At 44.5% G+C, this 20,839-nt stretch overlaps 1 protein-coding gene across 1 annotated transcript in view; it reads left to right on the forward strand.

Annotated features, from left to right (window-relative positions):
• The first annotated feature begins 12,289 nt into the window (after positions 1-12,289).
• The window catches only part of LOC147011164 (forkhead box protein N4-like), a 100,964-nt gene continuing 92,414 nt past the window's right edge, over positions 12,290-20,839 (forward strand). The window contains exons 1-2 of the mRNA XM_085859524.1: positions 12,290-12,485; positions 16,104-16,201. The gene's annotated coding sequence lies outside the window, so the exon portion shown is untranslated. The remainder of the gene's footprint in view (positions 12,486-16,103; positions 16,202-20,839) is intronic.

The raw sequence follows: 20,839 nt of genomic DNA on the forward strand, positions 1-20,839 counted from the left end.
TGCATCAATGTGTGCATCTCTCGGGCGGACCTCAATCTGGATGTCCTGTATGCTCACATTAGTTGGTGGACGTTAAAGATCCCGCAGTGGATTTTGATGAAGAGCGATTTATTACCGGCATCCTGAACGAATTACAAATTCATTCCCTAACTCGCAGTGGTACTGCATCAGCCCCCAGGCAAAAATAACGTTCCTTTCCTGTCGTATTTCTTGCAGACTACTGCAGTATATGAGAGTACTACTCTCATCTACTATAGCTCTAACTGTAGCATTTTTGCCTGGGGAGGGACAGCTGCGCCTCACTTGTGATGCAACGAGAAGGTGAAATTTTGTCATCGAATCCTCGTCCAAAATGCATTATCTCACATCGACCATTGCGCCTCTCACTTTTACAATGGTGGGCAATGGGAGGGAAGACCTTCACGCAAGGACACAAAAGCGTGCACCACGGTTCCACCTTCACCATTTTGACAACGAGGAAAGGTGGATGCAAGAAAACCCCTGAAATATCTCCCGGAGGCATGAAATCCTTTCGTGATTAAGCCGAATGGCAATGAATCGTCAGTTAATTTATGATAGCAAATTTGATATGACCGGCTGTGCCATGCAGAATGGAGGGCAAAGCTGAGCAGATTGGAATGAAGGGCTAATATGAGAAGCGACAGTATCGATCTTTCATCAAGGTCTGTCTAAGTTTAATTTGTCCTCATATTTGATCACTTCCCTTGTTTGTTTTCTACAGGCACCCTCTCTCACCACCTTTCAAAAGAGAGGTTTAATATGAAGAATCTTTCCTTTCTTTCCATTGGGAAAGCCTTTTATAATTATTACCTCCGCCACCGAAGGTGAAGGAGGTTATGCTTTCACCACCTCTATGTTTGTCTGTTTGTTTGTTACTTGCAACATCGAAGATTTTTTCAAGTATATTGGCCAGTTGATTTTGTAATTCTGTCTGTCTGTCAATCGCCTACAGGTCACAATTTTAAACCGATCTTCACGAAACGTCACCACATGGTAGAGTTTGTCAGATGGAAGAAGCTTATTGTTTGAGGTCAAAAGGTCAACAAAGGCCAGAGGTCAACAACTTTGGTGAGATTTCTAAAATCCTCAAATTTCATCAGATTGACTTGAAATTTGAAGAGGACATATATTTCAGGTCACTGAATTCAACCACAAATTATGTTTTAAGGTCAACATTGGCCGAATTTCTAAAATTGTCAATTTTCATCCATCAATCCATCCATTGGGACCATATTCTGTGCAGAGCGTTGGTGCTGACTCAGCAGTCTCCGAGGCCATTGAGCACCACTCCGACGCAGCATATTCTGTCTGTTTGTTTGTCAATCGCCTACAGGTCACAATTTTAAACCGATCTTCACGAAACTTTACCACGTGGTAGAGTTTGTCATCAGGAAGAAGCCTATTGTTTTTGAGGTCAAAAGGTCAACATAGGCCAAAGGTCAACAACTTAGGTGGGATTTCTAAAATCCTCAAATTTCATCCGATTGACTTGAAATTTGAAGAGGACATATATTTCAGGTCACTGAATTCAACCACAAATTATTTTTTAAGGTCAACATTGGCCGAATTTCTAAAATTGTCAATTTTCATCCATAAATCCATCCATTGGGACCATATTCTGTGCAGAGCGTTGTTGCTGACTCAGCAGTCTCCGAGGCCATTGAGCACCACTCCGACGCAGCATATTCTGTCTGTTTGTTTGTCAATCGCCTACAGGTCACAATTTTAAACCGATCTTCACGAAACGTCACCACATGGTAGAGTTTGTCATCAGGAAGAAGCCTATTGTTTTTGAGGTCAAAAGGTCAACATAGGCCAAAGGTCAACAACTTAGGTGGGATTTCTAAAATCCTCAATTTTCATCCGATTGACTTGAAATTTGAAGACGATTTTCACATCAGGTCACTGAATTCAACCACAAATTATTTTTTAAGGTCAACATTGGCCGAATTTCTAAAATTGTCAATTTTCATCTGATTGACTTCGAATTTGAAGAGGATTTATATATCAGGTCACTGAATTCAACCAGCCAATTATTTTTAAGGTCAACATAGACCAAAAGGTCAACATAGGTCCATGGTCAACAAATTAAATGAGCCAATTATTTTTGAGGTTATCATGGACCAAAAGGTCAACAGCATAGGCTTAAGGTCAACAACTTGGGTGAGATTTCTAAAACCCTCAATTTTCATCCGATTCACTTGAAATTTGAAGAGGACATATATTTCAGGTCAATGAATTCAACCAGCCAATTTTTTTTGAGGTCAACATGGACCAAAAGGTCATCGGCCCAAGGTCAACAACTCAGGACGTAGTTCTAAAATCGTCAATTTTCATTCCATTGACTTGAAATTTGAAGAGGATTTTCATATCAGGTCACTGAATTCAACCAATTGTTTTTGAGGTCAACATAGGCCAAAAGGTCATCAGGCCGAATTTCGAAAATTGTTAATTTTCATCCGATTCCAATTCACTTGAAATTTGAAGAGCAGTTGCATATTTCGTCATTGAATTCAACCGCCAATTATTTTTGAGGTCTAATTTGTTTTATGGATTTTGCAAGTATCATGCTCTGCATGACGTCTTCTTCTTGTTTGTTTGTTTGGTTGTGTGCAGGATATCTCAAAAATTGTAGACGGATCCAGATGAAAATTGGTGGGCCATCCAGATGATGGGCAGGTTGTGAATATGACAAGGACAAAGTGATTACATTTTGGTGAAGATCTGGATCCAGATCTTCACCATTGAGAGAGAGGGCCAAAAATGATATATAGCATGATATTTCAAAAATGTATTGGCCCGATATGTTCTCTTGGATCGGGCATTACCTGGCGGAGGTATGCACTCTACCGAGTGCCCTCCCAGTTTGGATAGGGATAGGCCATCCTATTTATTCGTGTACTGCGGGGAAGACGACATTGTAAATCTTAGTGGCTCGAATGGGTTAAGGATGTGTTATCACATGTCTCCTGTGTCTCTCTGGGCAGCTATTGGTTGGTGATGTGTGGTTGGTGGGGAGTGACGGAAGAGTACCATTGTGGATGCCTCAGTGATGAGGGGATTGGACAAGGAGGTGTGCTCCTTGTGTGAGTCTAGCTGAGACGGTCTCTGTGAGTGCTGCAGAACTGAGCTGACTCCATGTCCTGACTTCATGAGCTGCTGCTGCCTGTGCAACCCTGAAACTTCCCTGCCTGCTTTCTTGCCTGGTTTGTGTGTGTGTGTGTGTGTGTGTGTGTGTGTGTGTGTGTGTGTGTGTGTGTGTGTGTGTGTGTGTGTGTGTGTGTGTGTGTGTGTGTGGCAACCAAGAGGGATTTCCTTTTCGCTGCTGTGACTTCTTTTTTGTTTGCTGTCGGTTGTTTTCACGCCTGTTTGTCTGTCTGTTACATGAGAAATTGAAGATTCGCAAGTTCAGTACATTGAAAGGTCTGATAAGCCTGGTGTTGGCTCAGTGGTGAGGGTGGCTGGCTTGGGATCTTACGGTCCTGACTTCAAGCCCCGTTTTCCACTGAATTAACACCAGGTGGGGTTGACTCAGCCTGTCATCCTTCTGTGGTCGGCGAAATGAGTACTAGTGTACTGGTATAGGGGCACAACATCAGTGGCACAGTCATGCCCCAACAAAATGATAGCTACCCAGCAGCCAAGCTGCCATATGCAAGAAGAATAAGAAGATTGTTCTGGTCTGTTTGTCTGTCTCTTTGTATGTTAATCACCTACAGCTCGCATTTTTACTCTGATCTTCACAAAACTTAACCTGATCATTGAGACCACTTCAACCTAACCCTAACCCGAACAGCTCAGTAGTCACAAGCAAGAAGCTTGTTGTTCCTGAAACCAATAGGTCAAAGGTCAAGCTCACATAAATCATCAGTTTTCATCCGATTATATATATATATATATATATATATATATATATATATATATATATATATATATATATATATATATATATATATATATATATATATATATATATATATATATATATTACACACACACACACACACACACACACACACACACACACAAACACACACACACACACACACACACACACACACACACACACACACACACACACACACACACACGAAGCTGTGTGAGTATCTGCCAATTAATCACGTACTAGTTGAACTTTGGTTGCAGACTGCACGAATGTCTATAATTTACGTACTATTGGAATGTACCTTTCACAGTGAAGCCATGTGACTATATGTCTATTAATTATGTACTGTTTGAACATCAGATGCACCCTAACTTCACACAAGTACCTTTTGACGCTTTAGGCTGCTGAGACCTCTTCGACGATTGAAGACCCCAAAGACACCTAAGACCCCAAAGACCCAGATGATCCAAAAGACCCTGATGAGCCAGATGACCCAAAAGTCGCCGAGGACCCAAAATATTCTGAGGAATCGAAAGACCCAAAGAACAAACGAATCCCGAAGATCCTTCAGACCCCTCCCTTTGACCTTAACACCATTTCGACCCCTTACCCCCTTCAGACAGAGTAGACAGCTTAACCCTTGACCATTTGAACTTTTTTATTTGACAAATAAATTTCGAATATAATATCACCAATATTACAAATACATTTGTACAAAAGAAATGTTTGTATTATGATTGGTGTAAATTATGACAACACAGCAAATCTGTGACGTCAATCTCTGCAACGACACGTGGAGAGGCAAGTGCAGCGAGTCGATCCATGCTAGTACTGCATATAAAACCGAAAAACAGGGTGGGCGGTGAACCCTCGTCGAGGTGAAGCCTCGATCGACCCATGTGAGTATATCTATCAATTACATATGATTTGAATGTGAGTTGAACCGTGAGTCCGTCTATTAATTACACAATATTGGACCATGACGATGCCTATTAATCCCAGGCTATTGGAACATACCTTTGAGACATTTACACCGCTTCGACCTTTGAGACATTTTAGACCCTTTGAACCTTTTTTTTACCCTTTATACCCCCTTAAACCCTTTAGACCCCTTCGAATCCTGAAGACCATTGCACACTGTATGCTACTTAGACCCCTTGACCCTTCGACCTTTCAGACAATTAGACCCTTTAGAGATGTAACTACTGCTGGAACATACCCTTTAGACTGTTGAGACCCCTTGAGACCATTTTAGACCCTTTGAACGTTTTTGACGGTTTTAGACCATTTTAGACTTTTTAGATTCCCTTAGTCCCTTCAGACTACTTAGACTCCTTCAGCCTTTCGACGTTTTAGACCTTTTATCATACTTTAGACGCCTTACCCATAAAGACATTTATACCCTTTAGACCTGTAGACCCGTTCGACCCCTTTCGAAGCACACCACACAGACATGTGGACTATATTTTTTCAGCAAATAATGCACAATCTCCACCAACCTGGAGGCTGAATACTCTGCCAGTTTGAACAGAATTTGCATATTGCTTCACTGAATTTGTTCACCAATCAAAACTTAGAAGCATATTGTTTATTTGGATTTCACAAGTAGGGTACGCACCCTCGCCTCTGAGCTGTCGAGCCTGGGTTTGAATCCCGACCCAGTTATAAACTGTCATCCAGGTGTTTTACAGACTGGGCGATGCATCAATGTGTGTGTCGTCCCTCAGATGGACGTTAAAGGGGATTCCCACCTGTCAGCATTGGTTGGTGGACGTTCAAGTTCCCAAGGTGTCCTTCGTGAAGAGTAGGTGAGCTATCGCCAGCACCCTGAACAAATGACAAATTCCTGCCCTAAACCAGGAGAGGGCATTGCATCAGGGGCACAACCGCTCTTTCATAAGGAAATTAGGCTTCGTGCTGCAGATGAATGAACGAAGAAGTCATCCAGATACTTATTATTTATTTTTATTTTATTATTTATTTATTTTTCCTTACTTTTTTCTCGATTCATTTGGGATGAACAGTGATACCGTTTGCTTGAGCTTACTTTCGAAGAGGTCCCAGGGTTGGATACACTTACATTCGGCCATCTTCCCTTCCCAGACAATGCTCTCAAGATGAGTAATCATATAACTTCCTTTGTTATCATTGCGTTGATTTATCCTGCTAACTTTGTGGTTTGCCTTTATCCATTTCATGATCCTTATTAACCCTTCACAAGCACACTGCTTCTCCTCCAGGTTATCCCCCCACCCCTCCCTCACCCTCTTTTTTTGTTTTTTACTTCCATTTTTGTTTCATCCCTAGTTTTCTCTTCCTCTTCTTGCTGTGTTTTTGCTTGAGTCCAGGTTGTTTACCCCATGTATCACCCACTTCCATTTAATGCTATTCCTGCTCATATCCATTCTTCCTCCAAGGGTTCCTCTACCCTGTTGTTAGAATGTTTTCCCCCTTTCAACTTCAGTATGTTCTCCTTGTTCTCTTGTATTATGGTCTGTTCTATGTTTTAGCTCTTCTGCGAGCTTCAACTTCACAAAGAAAAAAAACAAAGTCACATGAAGAGTGACGTTAAAAGGGTACTTTTAGACCTGTTGAATGAATCACTCACTGGAAACTTCCAATGAAATATGCGCATCAGCTCACATGCTTATATTGAATAAACAGACGGCCACCATAAATAGATGACAAACAGAAGAAAGATATCGATAATCACATTGAAAGGATGCCTTTGGGGTTTATGTCGTTGACGACAAGTATTGAGGGCCCGAGTGACTGCCCCCCCCAATCCCCAAGGGGACAATGAAAGTTGTAGAATGGATGAAGGACTTCCGGTTCTGGGTTTGGAGCGTCGGCAGGTCTCCTTCAGGGCTCTCTGCTGACGATCTCAAAGTTAAGTTTCCAGTCATTATCCGTCCTGTCTTAACTCTTTATTTTCTCACCTACATGTTACTGTGTGTTCCTAGTTCGGTTTTGTTTCAAAAATCGTGCTATTTTGTGAGTTTTTGTCGACCTTGGCTTACCGGGTGCTTGAGGCCTACCCATCCCTCCCCTCAGTGTGCGATTGTGTTTATTTGTATTTTCTCCCCATTACCTTCCATTTCTATCTTCCCCACTTTCCCAACGTCCCCCATCCCTCCCACCTAAACACTCTATTTCTTGTCTTAAATCCCCCCCAAAATAAAAAAACTACGTTTCTCCTTGCACACTCATGAGTCTCGATCCTTATTCTTCTTCTTTTTTTTCCTCGTATCGGCACACCATCTTCATTCTACCGAGCTGACCCTCTCTCGCCATTACCTTCACGATTTCTTCCTACAACCTTCCATTCCTGAATCTTACCTGTTCTTGAAATATACATCAAAAAATAATAATCTTTCTTGTATCCTTTTGATCTCGACACCTCCTGTAACCACGTGTCGCTCTCTACTCTTCCTGGTACTTTTCATTGACCCAACAGCTTCACACTGTGTTTACTGTTGCAAATTCACCACACACTTCCACGAGTTTACTTCAACCTTCCCCTTTCCGACTGTTACGCAATCCTTATTTAAAATAAATAATTTCACTTTTGACTACACACCTCCCATGGCCAAGTGTTTCTCCCGTAACCACGTGATCTGTTTACACCCCCTGCGTTTACCGATCCAATTTCACCATTCACCTCACGATTTTATCTACAACTCTTCTATGACCTAATCTGATGAAAACTCTCTCAAACAATAATAACAATGACAAGTCTGAAAACGACGATGGTTCACGAGCGGTATTTGACGATGTAGATTGTTTCAGAAGTCAAGGATGAGACAATGTGATAATGTTTGACCAAGTTATAAAAATGATCAACATGATGTGGTACGAGTGACAGGTTATTAGCTGCAAAATGTTGAAAACCCGGTTTCGTTCAACAACTTTCAAAATTTGACCTTTGCATAACCTTTAAAGGTCACAAAACAATGTTGTGGACATTAAAATAAGGAAACAGGATACGTGTTATAGCTTATTTGAGTTAGTTCGGTGAGGAAGGTCGAAAACCCGGTTCGATTCCCACAACTTTGAAAATTTGACCTTTGTGAACTTTAAAGATCAAAGGTCAAGGATTATGACCTTTGGTGAAAAACTTCCTCTGGAACATTCCAGGAACAATATAATGTCATATAGGCTATATCGCATTTCACACTCCTCGGATTATAATTCATACTTTGATGAAATCAGCGTAAAAACAAACTTGAAGCGGGCGCCACGGGCAAGGTGTTCAAGATCGAGAAAAATGGTTTCAAGACTTTAGGTGGGGAATGACCTCAAGATTATGCATAAAAAATATTGTCATGCGAGCTCTCAAAGTTTTGGCGGTCGTCTGATTTTTATGTCAAAATTCGAAATTTTCTAAGTTCATGACCTTGTGATCTTGACCTTGTGACCTTCACCTTGTGACCTTGACCTTGGGAATAAAATGAAAAATCGAGCTCCGTGGGGCTATGCAGGTGCCATTGGGCTAACCAAATACTGAAACCCCTGCCAGATTCGACAAACCCCCGAGGAGAAGATGCAAATTGAAATCGGCTACCCCCGAAAAACACAATTCGCAATTTTCTAAGTTCGTGACCTTGTGGCCTTGATCTTGGGACGAAAATGAAAAATCGAGCTCTGTGGGGCTATGCAGGTGCAATTGGGCTAACGAAATACCAAAACCCCTGTCAGATTCGACAAACCCCCGAGGAGAAGATGCAAATTGAAATCGGCTACCCCGTAAAAACACATGTTTTTTGGGTGTGCCTCCACCCATAATGGGCGGACCACGCCCATTTTCAGGAAAACACAACAAGATCATGATACAAACCTCCCTCCAAAATTTCATCAGGATCGGATCAAAACCCACGGAGCTATACTCGGGACAGAGAGACAGACAGACAGACAGACATACAGACAGACAGACAGATACACAACAATAACGAATATAGTGGTCACATATTTTTCGTGAAAATATTTTTTCGTGAACCAATAATAAAAACGATCTCTTATAATGCTTCATCTTCCTCTTTCACACGTGGTACTCTTTACTGTATCATAATGCACTACTCTTCTACTATTTAAACAGACTGCTCTCAATTCGACCTCTCCTTCATACCTTGCCCAAAAAACTCCAACTGTTACAGCGTTTCTTCTCTCCATTCTCTCAATTCGCTTTTATTGCATCCATCAAGAAACGTGTTTAATCGCATCTCTGACCTAGAAATAAAAAACCCCAGTTTGCTATGAATGTTCGCTTTCCATCAACCATTCTTTTTTTCCATCACTCCCCCACACCCCCAGTAATACCTCTGGCTACGGCTTCCCCTCCACTCCCACCTCATGTTTATATGTGTACTGAACCGTCCACCGAACAGTGATGACTCAATCTACACCTCACTATCCGAAAACATGGACCAACTTCTATCTTCTCATCCAAACTCTCTCTTCCTCATATGTGGCGACTTCAATTGTCATCATGCCAGTTGGCTCGGTGTGGGTACCTCTCTCACCTGTCATGGCATTCAGCAAAAGCTTTCTGCGACTCATTGGGACTGACTCAATCGGTCAACTTCCCGATCCGGATCTCAACCAATGGTACTCCATCTCTTCTGAATCTGATTTTGACAAATTTCCCTGACAATATCTGCTGCTCTTCCTCCACTCCAATCGGTTCTTCTGACCACATCCTTGTCAAAGTGGACATCTCTCTGGCTGTTATCAAAGAACCACCTCATCGCCGTCGAGTCTGGCATTTCACTCAAGCCGACTGGCAGGGTCTCCGAGCAGCCATCAAACTTATAGACTGGTCTCCTATCGCTACTTTCTCTAACATCAACTCATCCTGGGAATTCTTTCAAAGAAACTTGCTCTCCCTCATGCACAGATTTATCCCCTCTCTTCTTCAGTTGTCCGACCCTTCCTCCCGCCCTTGGTTCACTGAATCTTGTGGCGAGGCAGTTGTCCTGAAACAATTGCCTTTGCCTCATGGAAAGCAAACCCAACTGAGGGTAATCTCAGTTCCTTCCATAAAGCTCGGAACAAGTGTGTATCTACCCTCAGGAGAGCCAGAAAACAACATCTTTCTAAGCTCAAGTCCGAACTTTCAAACCTCTCTCCCTCCTCAAAATCCTGGTGGCATCTAATCAAATCTGTTTCCGGTGTATGTTCCCTCTCCATCCCCTCCCTTACCTCAAATGGCCACACTGCTGATACCACTCGTGAAAAAGCTGAATGCCTAAACTCGGTGTTTGCAGCTAAATCTTGTGTCCAAAACCCATCGCTTTCTCGACCCACCTTATCCAGTCGCACCCAACTGTCCCTGGACTCTATGTCCTTTTCTCCTGACAAGGTGGAGAGCTTGCTGTCAAACCTCGACTCAGATTCTGCAACCGGTCCAAACGGCATCAGCCCACGTGTCCTCAAAGCCTGCTCTTCTGCTCTTGCTCACCCTCTCTCTGTTCTCTTCACCCTCTCATTTGCTCAAGGTCATCTGCCATCTGCTTGGAAATCAGCAAACATCACTGCCCTGCATAAAAAGGTGCAACAACAGATCCCTACAACTTCAGCCCAATCAGCCTTCTCCCAATCATCAGCAAGGTTATGGAATCCATCATCGCTTCAGACATTAAATCCTTCCTCTTCTCCAATGGCTTGATTTCTGATCATCAATTTGGTTTCAGACCCGGTCACTCTACACTGGATATGCTGCTTCTGCTCTCCCAACAATGGATGGAGGTCCTCAATGTCAGACAGGAAATCCGAGCCGTGTCCTTCGACATATTGTGTGCTTTTGACACGGTCTGGCACCCAGCTCTGCTCACCAAACTCTTCCTATGGTATCCAAGGCCATCTCCACTCATGGCTCGCAGACTTCCTCTCCTGTCGCAGTCAACGTGTGGCCCTAAATGGAGTTCTATCATCCCCTCTTCCTGTGCAGGCTGGAGTTCCTCAAGGTAGTGTTCTGGGCCCTGTTCTTTTTCTGGTTTTCATCAATGATCTCTCCGACTCTCTGGAAAATCCTCTTTATCTCTTTGCTGATGACTTCACCCTCTGTCGTACCATCGGTCATCCCTTAGACTGGCAAGCAGCAGCTTCTTCGTTCACTGCAGATCTGGATAAAATCACAAGCTGGACGAACATGTGGAACATGTCTTTCAATCCGGACAAATCTCACACTCTCACTATGTCTCTCCAAAAGGACCGTTTAACCCCCCCCCCCCATCCACTTTCTCAACAATCCTCTGCAAGAAGTCTTTTCTTTCAAGCTTCTGGGTCTCACTATCTGCCATGACATTTCCTGGGAAAGCCACATTTCCAACCTGGCCTCCAAAGCCAGTCACCGACTGGGAATCCTCTGTCATGCAAAGTCCTTCTTTGGCCCACCTGAGCTCCTGACCACTGACAAAGCTTTCATCTGCAGCCTGATGGAGTACTGCTCTCCCCTCTGGGCTGGTGCTCCTTCCTCCCACTTTTCTCGGTTTCATGCTGTAGAAACCAAGGCATTTCGGGTCATTGGCATCTCCCGCGATGAGGCTGAGTCTTTGGGCCTCTCACTCTCTCACCGCAGGATGGTCCGTGGTCTTTCTGTCTTCTACAGACTCCTCTCCAGCCTCGCCCCCCCCTGCTCTCTCTGCGATTTGTCCCCACCACATTTCCGCAGGGCGGTCAAGGTCCGCCAGCAACCCCCTTCTGGTAAAACTACCAAAATCACGAATCACTGCTCACCTTCACTCTTTTATTCCTCTTTTTCCCGCCTTTGGAATAAACTCCCTCACTCTATTCAGTCCCATTCTTCTCTCCAGACCTTCAAAAAGTATGTTCACCACCAATTCTTATCATCCCCCATCCAAATCCTCGATATTTTCTATCCCTGATAAACCACCCCAAACCCACCTCCTTCAAATTCCCTGCTTTCCTTCCTGAAAGTCCCTGTAATGTCCATCTTGTATTCCCCATGTTCCCCACCCCACCCCTCTCCCTTCCACAGATCTCCGAATGTCTCTGTTCCCAACTGCTTTGTCCTTCCCACTCCCACTCCTCCTGTCTCATGCCCCCCTTGCTGTGCGTTGTGTTCGCTCTCATACGAGCCTCGATAAGGCATACAAAATTAAAAATTAAAAAAAGCCAAAAACGAGATTTTGAGTGTTTCCATTGAACAAAGCTGAAACGAATCAGTGGTACATAAAGGTCAGTATTCCGGCGGCCAAGTGTACCTTGAGTGTACTTTGTCATCCTGCACGGTCGGTTGTGACTCTTGGGAAGAAATTCCACTGGATCTTGCGGATAACCTTTTGTTTCTTCAAACGTTGAAGTCACCATTGTCGGAGATGGATGTCGATTTTCAAAAGTCTTGCATCTTGAAGCATAAAAATTAATCAGGACATATCAATGGCTTGGTGGAATGTTGGCATGGCGGAGATGTGCCCTGTGTCATGTGGTGCTCTTTTGTAGCGTTGAGTAATTGTGTTTGCAATTGTTTCCTGCTGCTTCCCAAGCCCTGCTCCCTCCGCAGAATCCCGAGAGAGGGACAAGCTTCCAAATGGTCAGATGCTTGTCGACCTGTTCTCAGGTAAGCCGTTCTCTTCCTCCTTTGCATTATCTTGGTCTACTTCTCCTCTATCATTTGGAGTTGCGTTGCAGGCTGTGTTGGCGCAATTGCCTTTTTCTGCATTTCCCACTTCATTCCAATGTTTTTTTTTTCTCTTGGTATTTCCTTATAGTTCAATAGTTCAATTATAATTGGAAACTGCTCCATCATGAAGAAGGAGAAGAAGGAGAAGCATTCATTTAGCATCTCGAGACGCATAGGGTTCCCGATGCAGTTCCCCATTTGCTAAAAGGTACAATCCTAGACGGGTCACCACTCCGATGCAGGAGAAATCTAATGCTTCAAGAAAAACAAAAATCCTGCTCATGAGCTATAAACAGTGAAACTTGAGAAAAGAACATCACTTCATATTTTGGTAGAAAATTATACAAAGCATTCTCCACTCTTAGCGCCACTGCTGTTGACGGACGTCTCGTGGTAAAGGAAGTGTTCGTTTTCACAAGAACAAGGCGTACAAACTGGGTTAACGGAGGGCTTTTCCCCATTACATTATAGGTAAGAAAGTGGTTATTTGCCTCAATCAGACAGGAAACGGTAAATTACACCATCCAGGGAGCCAGAAGGAAGGGGGGGGGGGACCTTGCCGTACCTGCCATGCCAGCACAGGTAATTTCATGCCCCGCTCCGCAAGGTACCCGGTAATTCGGCTTTGGTATGGGGGCCCAGGCAGACATTCCTGCAGAAAGATAGTGATTCAGCGTCGATCTCGCCTTGAAATCGTCCACCGTCAAGGTGTGCTGGCGCACGAGAGATGTGCTTATCCCTCGAATTAATTCCTCATTGGCAGTTAGCATTGCAGGAAAGCACGAGGAATAAGTATCAAGGGTTTGGGATGTCAGTGAAAATGCCCCCAGGAGGGACGTCTGCTTTGGTTAGGGGGGGCATGCACCCAGGAGGGAGAAAGGGGATGTCTTCAGGGAGATCTTGAGATGAACTAAGTTGGCAGGAGATTGAGCAGCCCGACATTGAGGTGGAAGGAAGTGGTGGAGAGGGACCTGAAAGAGGATGTTTGGCTCGGATGGAGGAGCGTGGAGAGGGAATAGATGCTCAGGTGACCCCACGAGAAGATTCATTAAAGCCATTTATTATTTCCTTTTTCAGCCTGTGGCTGCTGGTTGTATCATGGCTGGGAGCGCAGCTGTGCCACTGATTCAGTGCCCCGTTTCCAGGATGATGGTACTCATTTTGCTGACCTCGGAAGGACGACAGGCTGCATCAACCCACCTGGTGTTATTTAGCGGACCACAGGACTCAAACTCAAGATCCAAAGATCTTAAGCGAACACCCAGCTTAATCGGGCCAGGAAAGTCGTGGTAGTCGGAGTTGTTGTAGTAGTAATAGTAGTAGTAGAAGCAGAAGCATTACAGACTGAAGGCGCAAAAAAGGCCAGATAATGTATTGTTGAAAGAAATATAAAAACTGGAGACACTGAAAAAGATCGTAAAAGGAATGCGTTGAGTTCAGGAGATAAGGAACAGTTGCTGTTAGAGGGCAAGGGGTACATAACAAATAGGATCAACGTATGGGTGTTTGTATGAATCGTGTATAATAATTATAATCTGCTTGTAAAGGTTTACAAATCACTCATTTGGTTAATTGATGATTTTAAAAGGCTTGGAAATTATACATCTGTTCATGTGCGTGGAATTTGCTCAGAATAAATAAACAGGAAAAGAAGAAGCAGAAAACTGAAAATCTATCTAAACATCATTTGTGGCTTAAACATTTGTTTTTCCTCCAAGTTTTTCCATTTTTGTGAAGTACTTCAACCACTACTCACTCACTTACACGACTCGTTCCAGTTCAAGTGTGTGTTCTTGCACTACTCATACCAGTTCAAGTGTGTATGCTATGACGGATCCAGGGTTCAAGTTTTGCCACAAGGGGAAGCGCTCAAGTTCCTCCTGAACACCTGGTGTTGAGGCCACTGTGCACGAATAACTCCACGTGCCGGCGGGTTGCTAATGAAGCATGAGTGCCAATTGGTGATACCAATCCTAGTAGGGTTCCCACTACTTCGCATGTTCCCGTTTCTGGTGGATTGGCAGCTGGGGGTGGGTGTCTCGTGCCCTCAATGCGTACTCGAGTTCACTTGTTGTATCAGATGCAGCCGAGCGGAGCTGCCAAATACGCACCGGCTAACAAGAGCAAATTGGTGGGGTAAAAACTTCCCGGCCAACTATGTATGGACTATGTTGGACCAATGGGGAAAAAGACGCCACAAACTGGGTGCATATATAACTGGAAGGGTACTCGGTAGAGCGCATACCTCCGCCACATAATGCCTGATCCACGAGAACATGTCAGGCTCATTACGTTTTTGAGATATCATGCTATATATCAGTTTCGCCCTCTCAATTGTGAAGAATCACTTAAAAAATTATTGGATCCGAATTCAGATCTTCACCAAAATTGAAGCAATTCTTCCTTGTCACACACACCCAATGTGTCCACCAAGTTTCGTCTGAATCCATCCACAACTTTTTGAGATATCATGCTACAGAACGTTTTTGGCCCAATCTCTCAATGGTGAAGAATCACTTTAAAATTTCTAGTAGTTCGATCTGGATCTGGATCTTCACCAAAATTGAATGAGTTTGTCCTCGTCACACATCGAATCAGTCCACAACTTTTTGAGATATCCTGCACACAAACAGACAAACAAAAAAACAGACAGACAGAAAGTGGTGACAACATAACCTCCTTCACCTTCGGTGGCGGAGGTAACAAGCAGGTTTATTTATAACTACTAGAAGCACCCGCTCCCTACGGGAGCCGTCAAGGGGGTCATGTTATTATATTTATGCCTATTTTACTCCAAAGGGTCCCAGCATTACACACCCAAAAAATGGCTGCGATCAGTTCAGCCGTTTTTGCGGCACCTGGGAACAGACAGACAGACAGACGGTGAATTATAGTAAGATGACGAGGAAATGGCATGTGGCACAACAATCAATAATTTTTATACACAGCAATATGTACAGCAGGGGGAATGCAAGGATTTGTGGGGTGCAGCGAAAGAAATGCAGGTATTCACAAAAACAAATACACAGGACAGAGTAATTCCGAACTAATACCTACACAGGATAATCTTAAACACACACGACAGGAGCCGTCGGGAAACATACCCCGAGGAGAGTTAGAGAGCAAAGAAAGAGAGAGAAAGTACGAGGTGTTTGCGACCTCTCCGTTACCTTGTGCGGTCGACGGACCAACGCAACCCAGTGGCTGAGGAGGGGGATGGGGGGAGGAACACTGAGGGTATCCAAGGTGCGTGATTGGAGGAGGTGTGATGAGGTGCGGTGATTGTCAGATGAGATGTAAAGATGTGGGTCAAGGGGTTTTGAAATAGAGGAAAGAACGTGTGAGAGGAATTAAGTTAACGTGAGGGTAAAGAAATCTGTTATCAGTGTGTGTGTGTGTGTGTGTGTGTGTGTGTGTGTGTGTGTGTGTGTGTGTGTGTGTGTGTGTGTGTGTGTGTGTGTGTGTGTGTGTGTGTGTTGTACTTTTTGTGTCTATTCATTACGTGCGTCTATTCATTAATTACACATTATTGGAATGCACCTTTTGACCCTTTAGACTGCTGAGACCCCACCAAAACCTTTTGAAGACGCCGAGGACCCAAAACATCCAGAAGACCCAAAATACCCCCAGGGACCCAGATGACCCAAAACACCGTGAGTACCCGAAAGACGTTTTTTGCGGAGTTCTTGTAGAGCGTTCTGATGTGGAATGTGACACACCAAAATAATCGTCATGACCTCCCGAGTTGATCAGGTGAATTAACTACAAAAAAAATCCGTTAGAATTCCCATGTTTTAAACGCACGCCATATGAAGGTGTATAAAGCAGCTTAATACTGTTACGAATTTGGAAGCCTCTTGCACACAGACAGTCAGCAGTCCCTAAGCTTAGTTATTTCAATAAGTATGTGTATAGTTAGATTCCTCCCTATGTTTAAAGGGAATTACATGTGTGCGCTGCAAAGTTTCTTTCTAGTTAGATTTTTGCAATACCCAACGCCAACCAATCAATCCTTTGTTCTCGCACCATCGCCATCCATCACCCACGTGCAACGTGTCATGTACAGGGGTGAGGTTCCCTCCGCCCACCGTGAGCTCTTCCAATCGACAGCGGCCCGCCCGATAGCCGACCCAAAATCCCCCCTCCCCGCTACAAGGGTGGATGGGGAATCGGGTGCTCCCCTGGCTGTTCCGTCTGGGTTCTCAGGCACACACTGGGGGAGGGTGGTCGTTGCCCCCTCCCACCAGACCTCCTCCAATCACGGATGGCCACCTTTTCCCCCCACTGAACCAATCAGGAGGCTCATCACCTCAGGGCCGACTCCGCCCCAGCCAGATGGAGGGTTCGTCCCGTCCAATAAGGGGAGGCCACTGATCGCCCGACAACCCCTCGTCCAATCCGGAGGTGAGTTACCTCAGAGCGGTTCACTCGACCCGCAATGGGGGGGGGGCAACGATAAGAAAGGTGGCGAGCTGTCGTCTGTCGTCGTCGTCGTCATCTGGGCTTTTTGCTGTTTGCCCTTTGGTCTTTTGGTAGTAGTCATCGTCGTCTGGGCTTTTTACTCTTTGCCCTTTGGTCTTTTGGTCTGCAGTCATCGTCATCTGCGGTCTTGGTCTGCGGTCTTTTCCGGTGTTCCTCGTGGTGGTGGTGGTCATGGCAGCCAGGACCGTGGTGCTCGATGGTCATTCGTGGCAGCCAGGATCGTGGGCTTGTTGGATTCCGGGTCGTGGGTTCGAGTCCCACTGTGGTGGGTTGTAGTCGGTGTAACCACACGAGGCGGCCAGGTACCCGGCCAAACTCTGACCTCTAGCCTGTCTATCCCCTTGGCTGCGAGGGTCGAAATAAAGACCCGGTGGGGTCCATTTTCTTTTGGTGTGTGTGTGTCTGTGGTGGTGCCGTAATATAAGTAGAAATTGTTAAGTGCTTTTGCTCACTGTACATTGCCTGCATATTCGTGATTAAGTCTGCTCTGTGTCTCCCTTCCCGATTATTATAAATAAGCCCCTGTTAAATGTAACAGCTCGTTGCGTTTCTTTCATTGGCCCAGTATGGTTCAGGCTTGAGAACTAGGAAGGTCGTTTGTGCCGTAAATTGTTCATTTGGTCCGGCGCGGCTTTGGTAACTTCCACTCGGTTACGCCGGATCTGAGTCGGTAACAGCGACTCGGTTCGGGCAAAGTCGGCCGAGGGTGTGGCTTCCCCGGTAGTTAGACGGCGTGGGTACTTAAGTAAATTGGAATTAGACAAGTGGACCCTACCTCACACCGTCGAAATATTGGTGATCACGGTCCTTTAAGCGACCTGTCGACTCCGGAGTTATCCGGGATGATGAACTTTCGATTCCGGGTGTTCGGTGGAGGGCGGCACTACTGCTCTGTCTCGCGGTCGTTCCTCGCCACCGATCCCCGGCCCACAACAATACGTCCTCCTACCACGGCATGGCATTCCAATTACAAAATAAATATCAAAAACAATGATAACATTGTAACAAAGCACACATTAATTAATAATAATATTTACAACAATAATAATTAAAGGTACATTCAAAGTACACTGCCCCCATGCCAAATAAATAAATAACAAATCCTCCAGCACGCATCACTGCAGGGTTGCCTTTGGAGCCCGGCGATTCCCCCATGCAGCACATGGAGACGGGATTGGGAGGGAGTGGTGTACAATAATTGATTGATTAATTGCATATTTTAAATAAATAAATATTAATCGTAAAAATTAATTTCGTAATCAATTGGCTAATGGCAGACAAAATCACCATTGTTTCATCCAATTCTGTAACTTTTTGAAAATTAAATAATAAATCGAAAAATGAAGAATTAATTGATAAATTGATCAATCAATCAAAAGTACCCTAGATAGCCAAATCACTTGGTCACTGTCTGTCTGAACATCAGCTTCCTTGCTCAAAAGGTACCTGAGGTATTGCCCAGATGAGAAAGAAAATAAATAATTAATAAATCGATAATAATTAAGTAATTAATCAATTCATTGATTAATCAAAAAATAAAAAAATACCGTTTTTGCCAAAGCACATCTTCACTTTTGTCCCCAAATTTCAGCTTCCTAGCTCAAAGGATGGCTGAGATATCACTTGGACAAACAATAAATCAAGAAAACAAACAGAGTGAAAACTGAGTGCAGTACTCCCCCCCCCCTTCCTTCAGTGGCGCCCGGCAATGACGTCATGCATTGTATATATATAAATATATATGTATAAAATAACAATGTATATATAATCCCTACGCTGACCCCAAGCACATCTGGGCTTGGTGAAAGGCAAACTAATGCTAAGCAGTACAGCAGGTGGGTATGCAACAAGGCTGTGAAGACCAATGAAATTTCATCCATCGGACCAACATGCCCGTAGGTAACGGAAGCTGCACGCTGTCTGGCGTCTGGCTCGGTGGTGGACTCCGTTCCGCTCCGTTCCACCGCTCCATGACCCCAAGAACAAAGGACGTGCCAGATGAGAGAAGAGCGAGCGGGCCGGACGAGCGAGCAAAGAGGGCGGGCCAGGTCACAGAGGAGGGTGGGGCAGGAAGCAGACAGAGTTCTCCTTTGTAATTCCCCAGTGGGACGGCGCTTGAGAGCGGAATAGGAGAAGCGATGGCTGCTTCCCCATGCCTTCATTGGTGTACAGACCATTTCCCCGGCACTAGCTCCGCCCAGGCAAAGATTTTGCACCATCAATGGCCTCATTTTCTCTGAACTCTGTCACGTGATGGAGCTCTGAGAATAACTTGTGGTGAGGTACTTGATCGCGCACCCCGACCATGACCGCTCCTCCTCGTCCCCGCTGGTCCCAAAGGTGGTGGCGGTCGTTAACGATGACTGTGGTCGTTTATGATGAGTGTGGTTGAGTGACGACTGGCAGTGGTGTAGCGTAGCAGTTGTGGAGCGGTGAGTTTGTGATGGAGGTGGTTGGGGTTGTTGTGGCGTCAATGGTGAGTGTATTGGCGAGCTTGGGTGGTGGTCCGATGATGTGGGGATTTTTAGGAAGGCGTTGCGGTGGTTGGAGAAATGTAGCATTATGGTTCAAGTATGGCAACGGTCTGAGGTGAGCATCGATTTGATAATGGCGCGAGGTTTGAATGCGAAAATTCACGCATATGCAAATGAAGGCCGCCCCTGTTGCTGTGCGTGCATGCGTGCAGGAACCCATGAAGGTAAGGTTGTGTGTGTGAAGTAAAATCAGTAAAATATGGGAAGAAATACCTGCCGAAAAGTTCTCGTAATGCATTTTGTCCCATAAACCCACCAGACATGAGGGAAGGGCTATCTAAAATCAATACTCATGAAATAACTGTCTCTCGACTGCTATATGTTGTGTGCCATTGCCTAAGGGGGGGCGGCTTCGCTCAACTGTACCAATACATTTCTGGATAAAGAAGGTGTCATCTCAGACATTTGAGTTTTTATCAGTGGTCATCACCTAATCTGTTGAACTTTACTACACTAGCAAGTTGTCCGTGCCCGTACAGGCTTCCAAACAGAATAGGGACGGAGAAGACAAAAATGCAAATGGTGTCTTCTGTCATCGAGCTGGCAAGCTCGGCGCAACAATTCCCATTTATTGCCACATCTGACGCTATTTATCTGCTCTAATGGTGGCGACGTGCTCCAGTTGAAACTGTTTGTTCGATGAATGTCGCTTTTTGTTGCCTAAGATCAGTAATAAACACTTGTATTGGTGTGAAAGGCAGTGACCAATTCCAAATTAATACTGTACTGATGTTTTATTGACTATTGATCAGATCTTGTGCTTAATGGTCGTTTTTTTAAATACAAAGTCGAGGCTCGTGGAGTAACTAGAACACAGAACGGATCAGGATGAAACAGAACAAAAGGAATAGCAGAAAGAGGGGGAAACACCAACAGCAGGGAGGAGGGACAAAAGAGAGACTTGGACAAACAAGTAAAAAAGACATAAAATGTCATTGCTCCCGTTGTTTTAGTAACTTTGCTGTATGGAGTTAAACCCCGATGTATGTTCAACCAAAATGACCACCAGTCGGCCATCTTGCATCTGGTCTCGAAAATTTTTTTTTTACGTGCATACATCAGCCATCATTCATTATCTGTGTGCCAAGTTTGAACAACATCGGTAAATACATGGCCGAGAAACGGTTGAGGACGTGTTCAAGATCGGGTTTTCACAACTAAAATGGCCGCCATTCGGCCACCTTTGATCTGATCTCGAAACAAAATGATGTGTATATGTAAAGCCGTCATTCTTTATCTGTGTACCAAGTTTGAACAACATCAGAAAATGCATGT

The sequence above is a fragment of the Eptatretus burgeri genome, chromosome 16 (assembly GCF_056783735.1).
Source record: "Eptatretus burgeri isolate ZD-2024b chromosome 16, Ebu_testis_v1, whole genome shotgun sequence".
NCBI classification, from domain to species: Eukaryota; Metazoa; Chordata; class Myxini; order Myxiniformes; family Myxinidae; genus Eptatretus; species Eptatretus burgeri.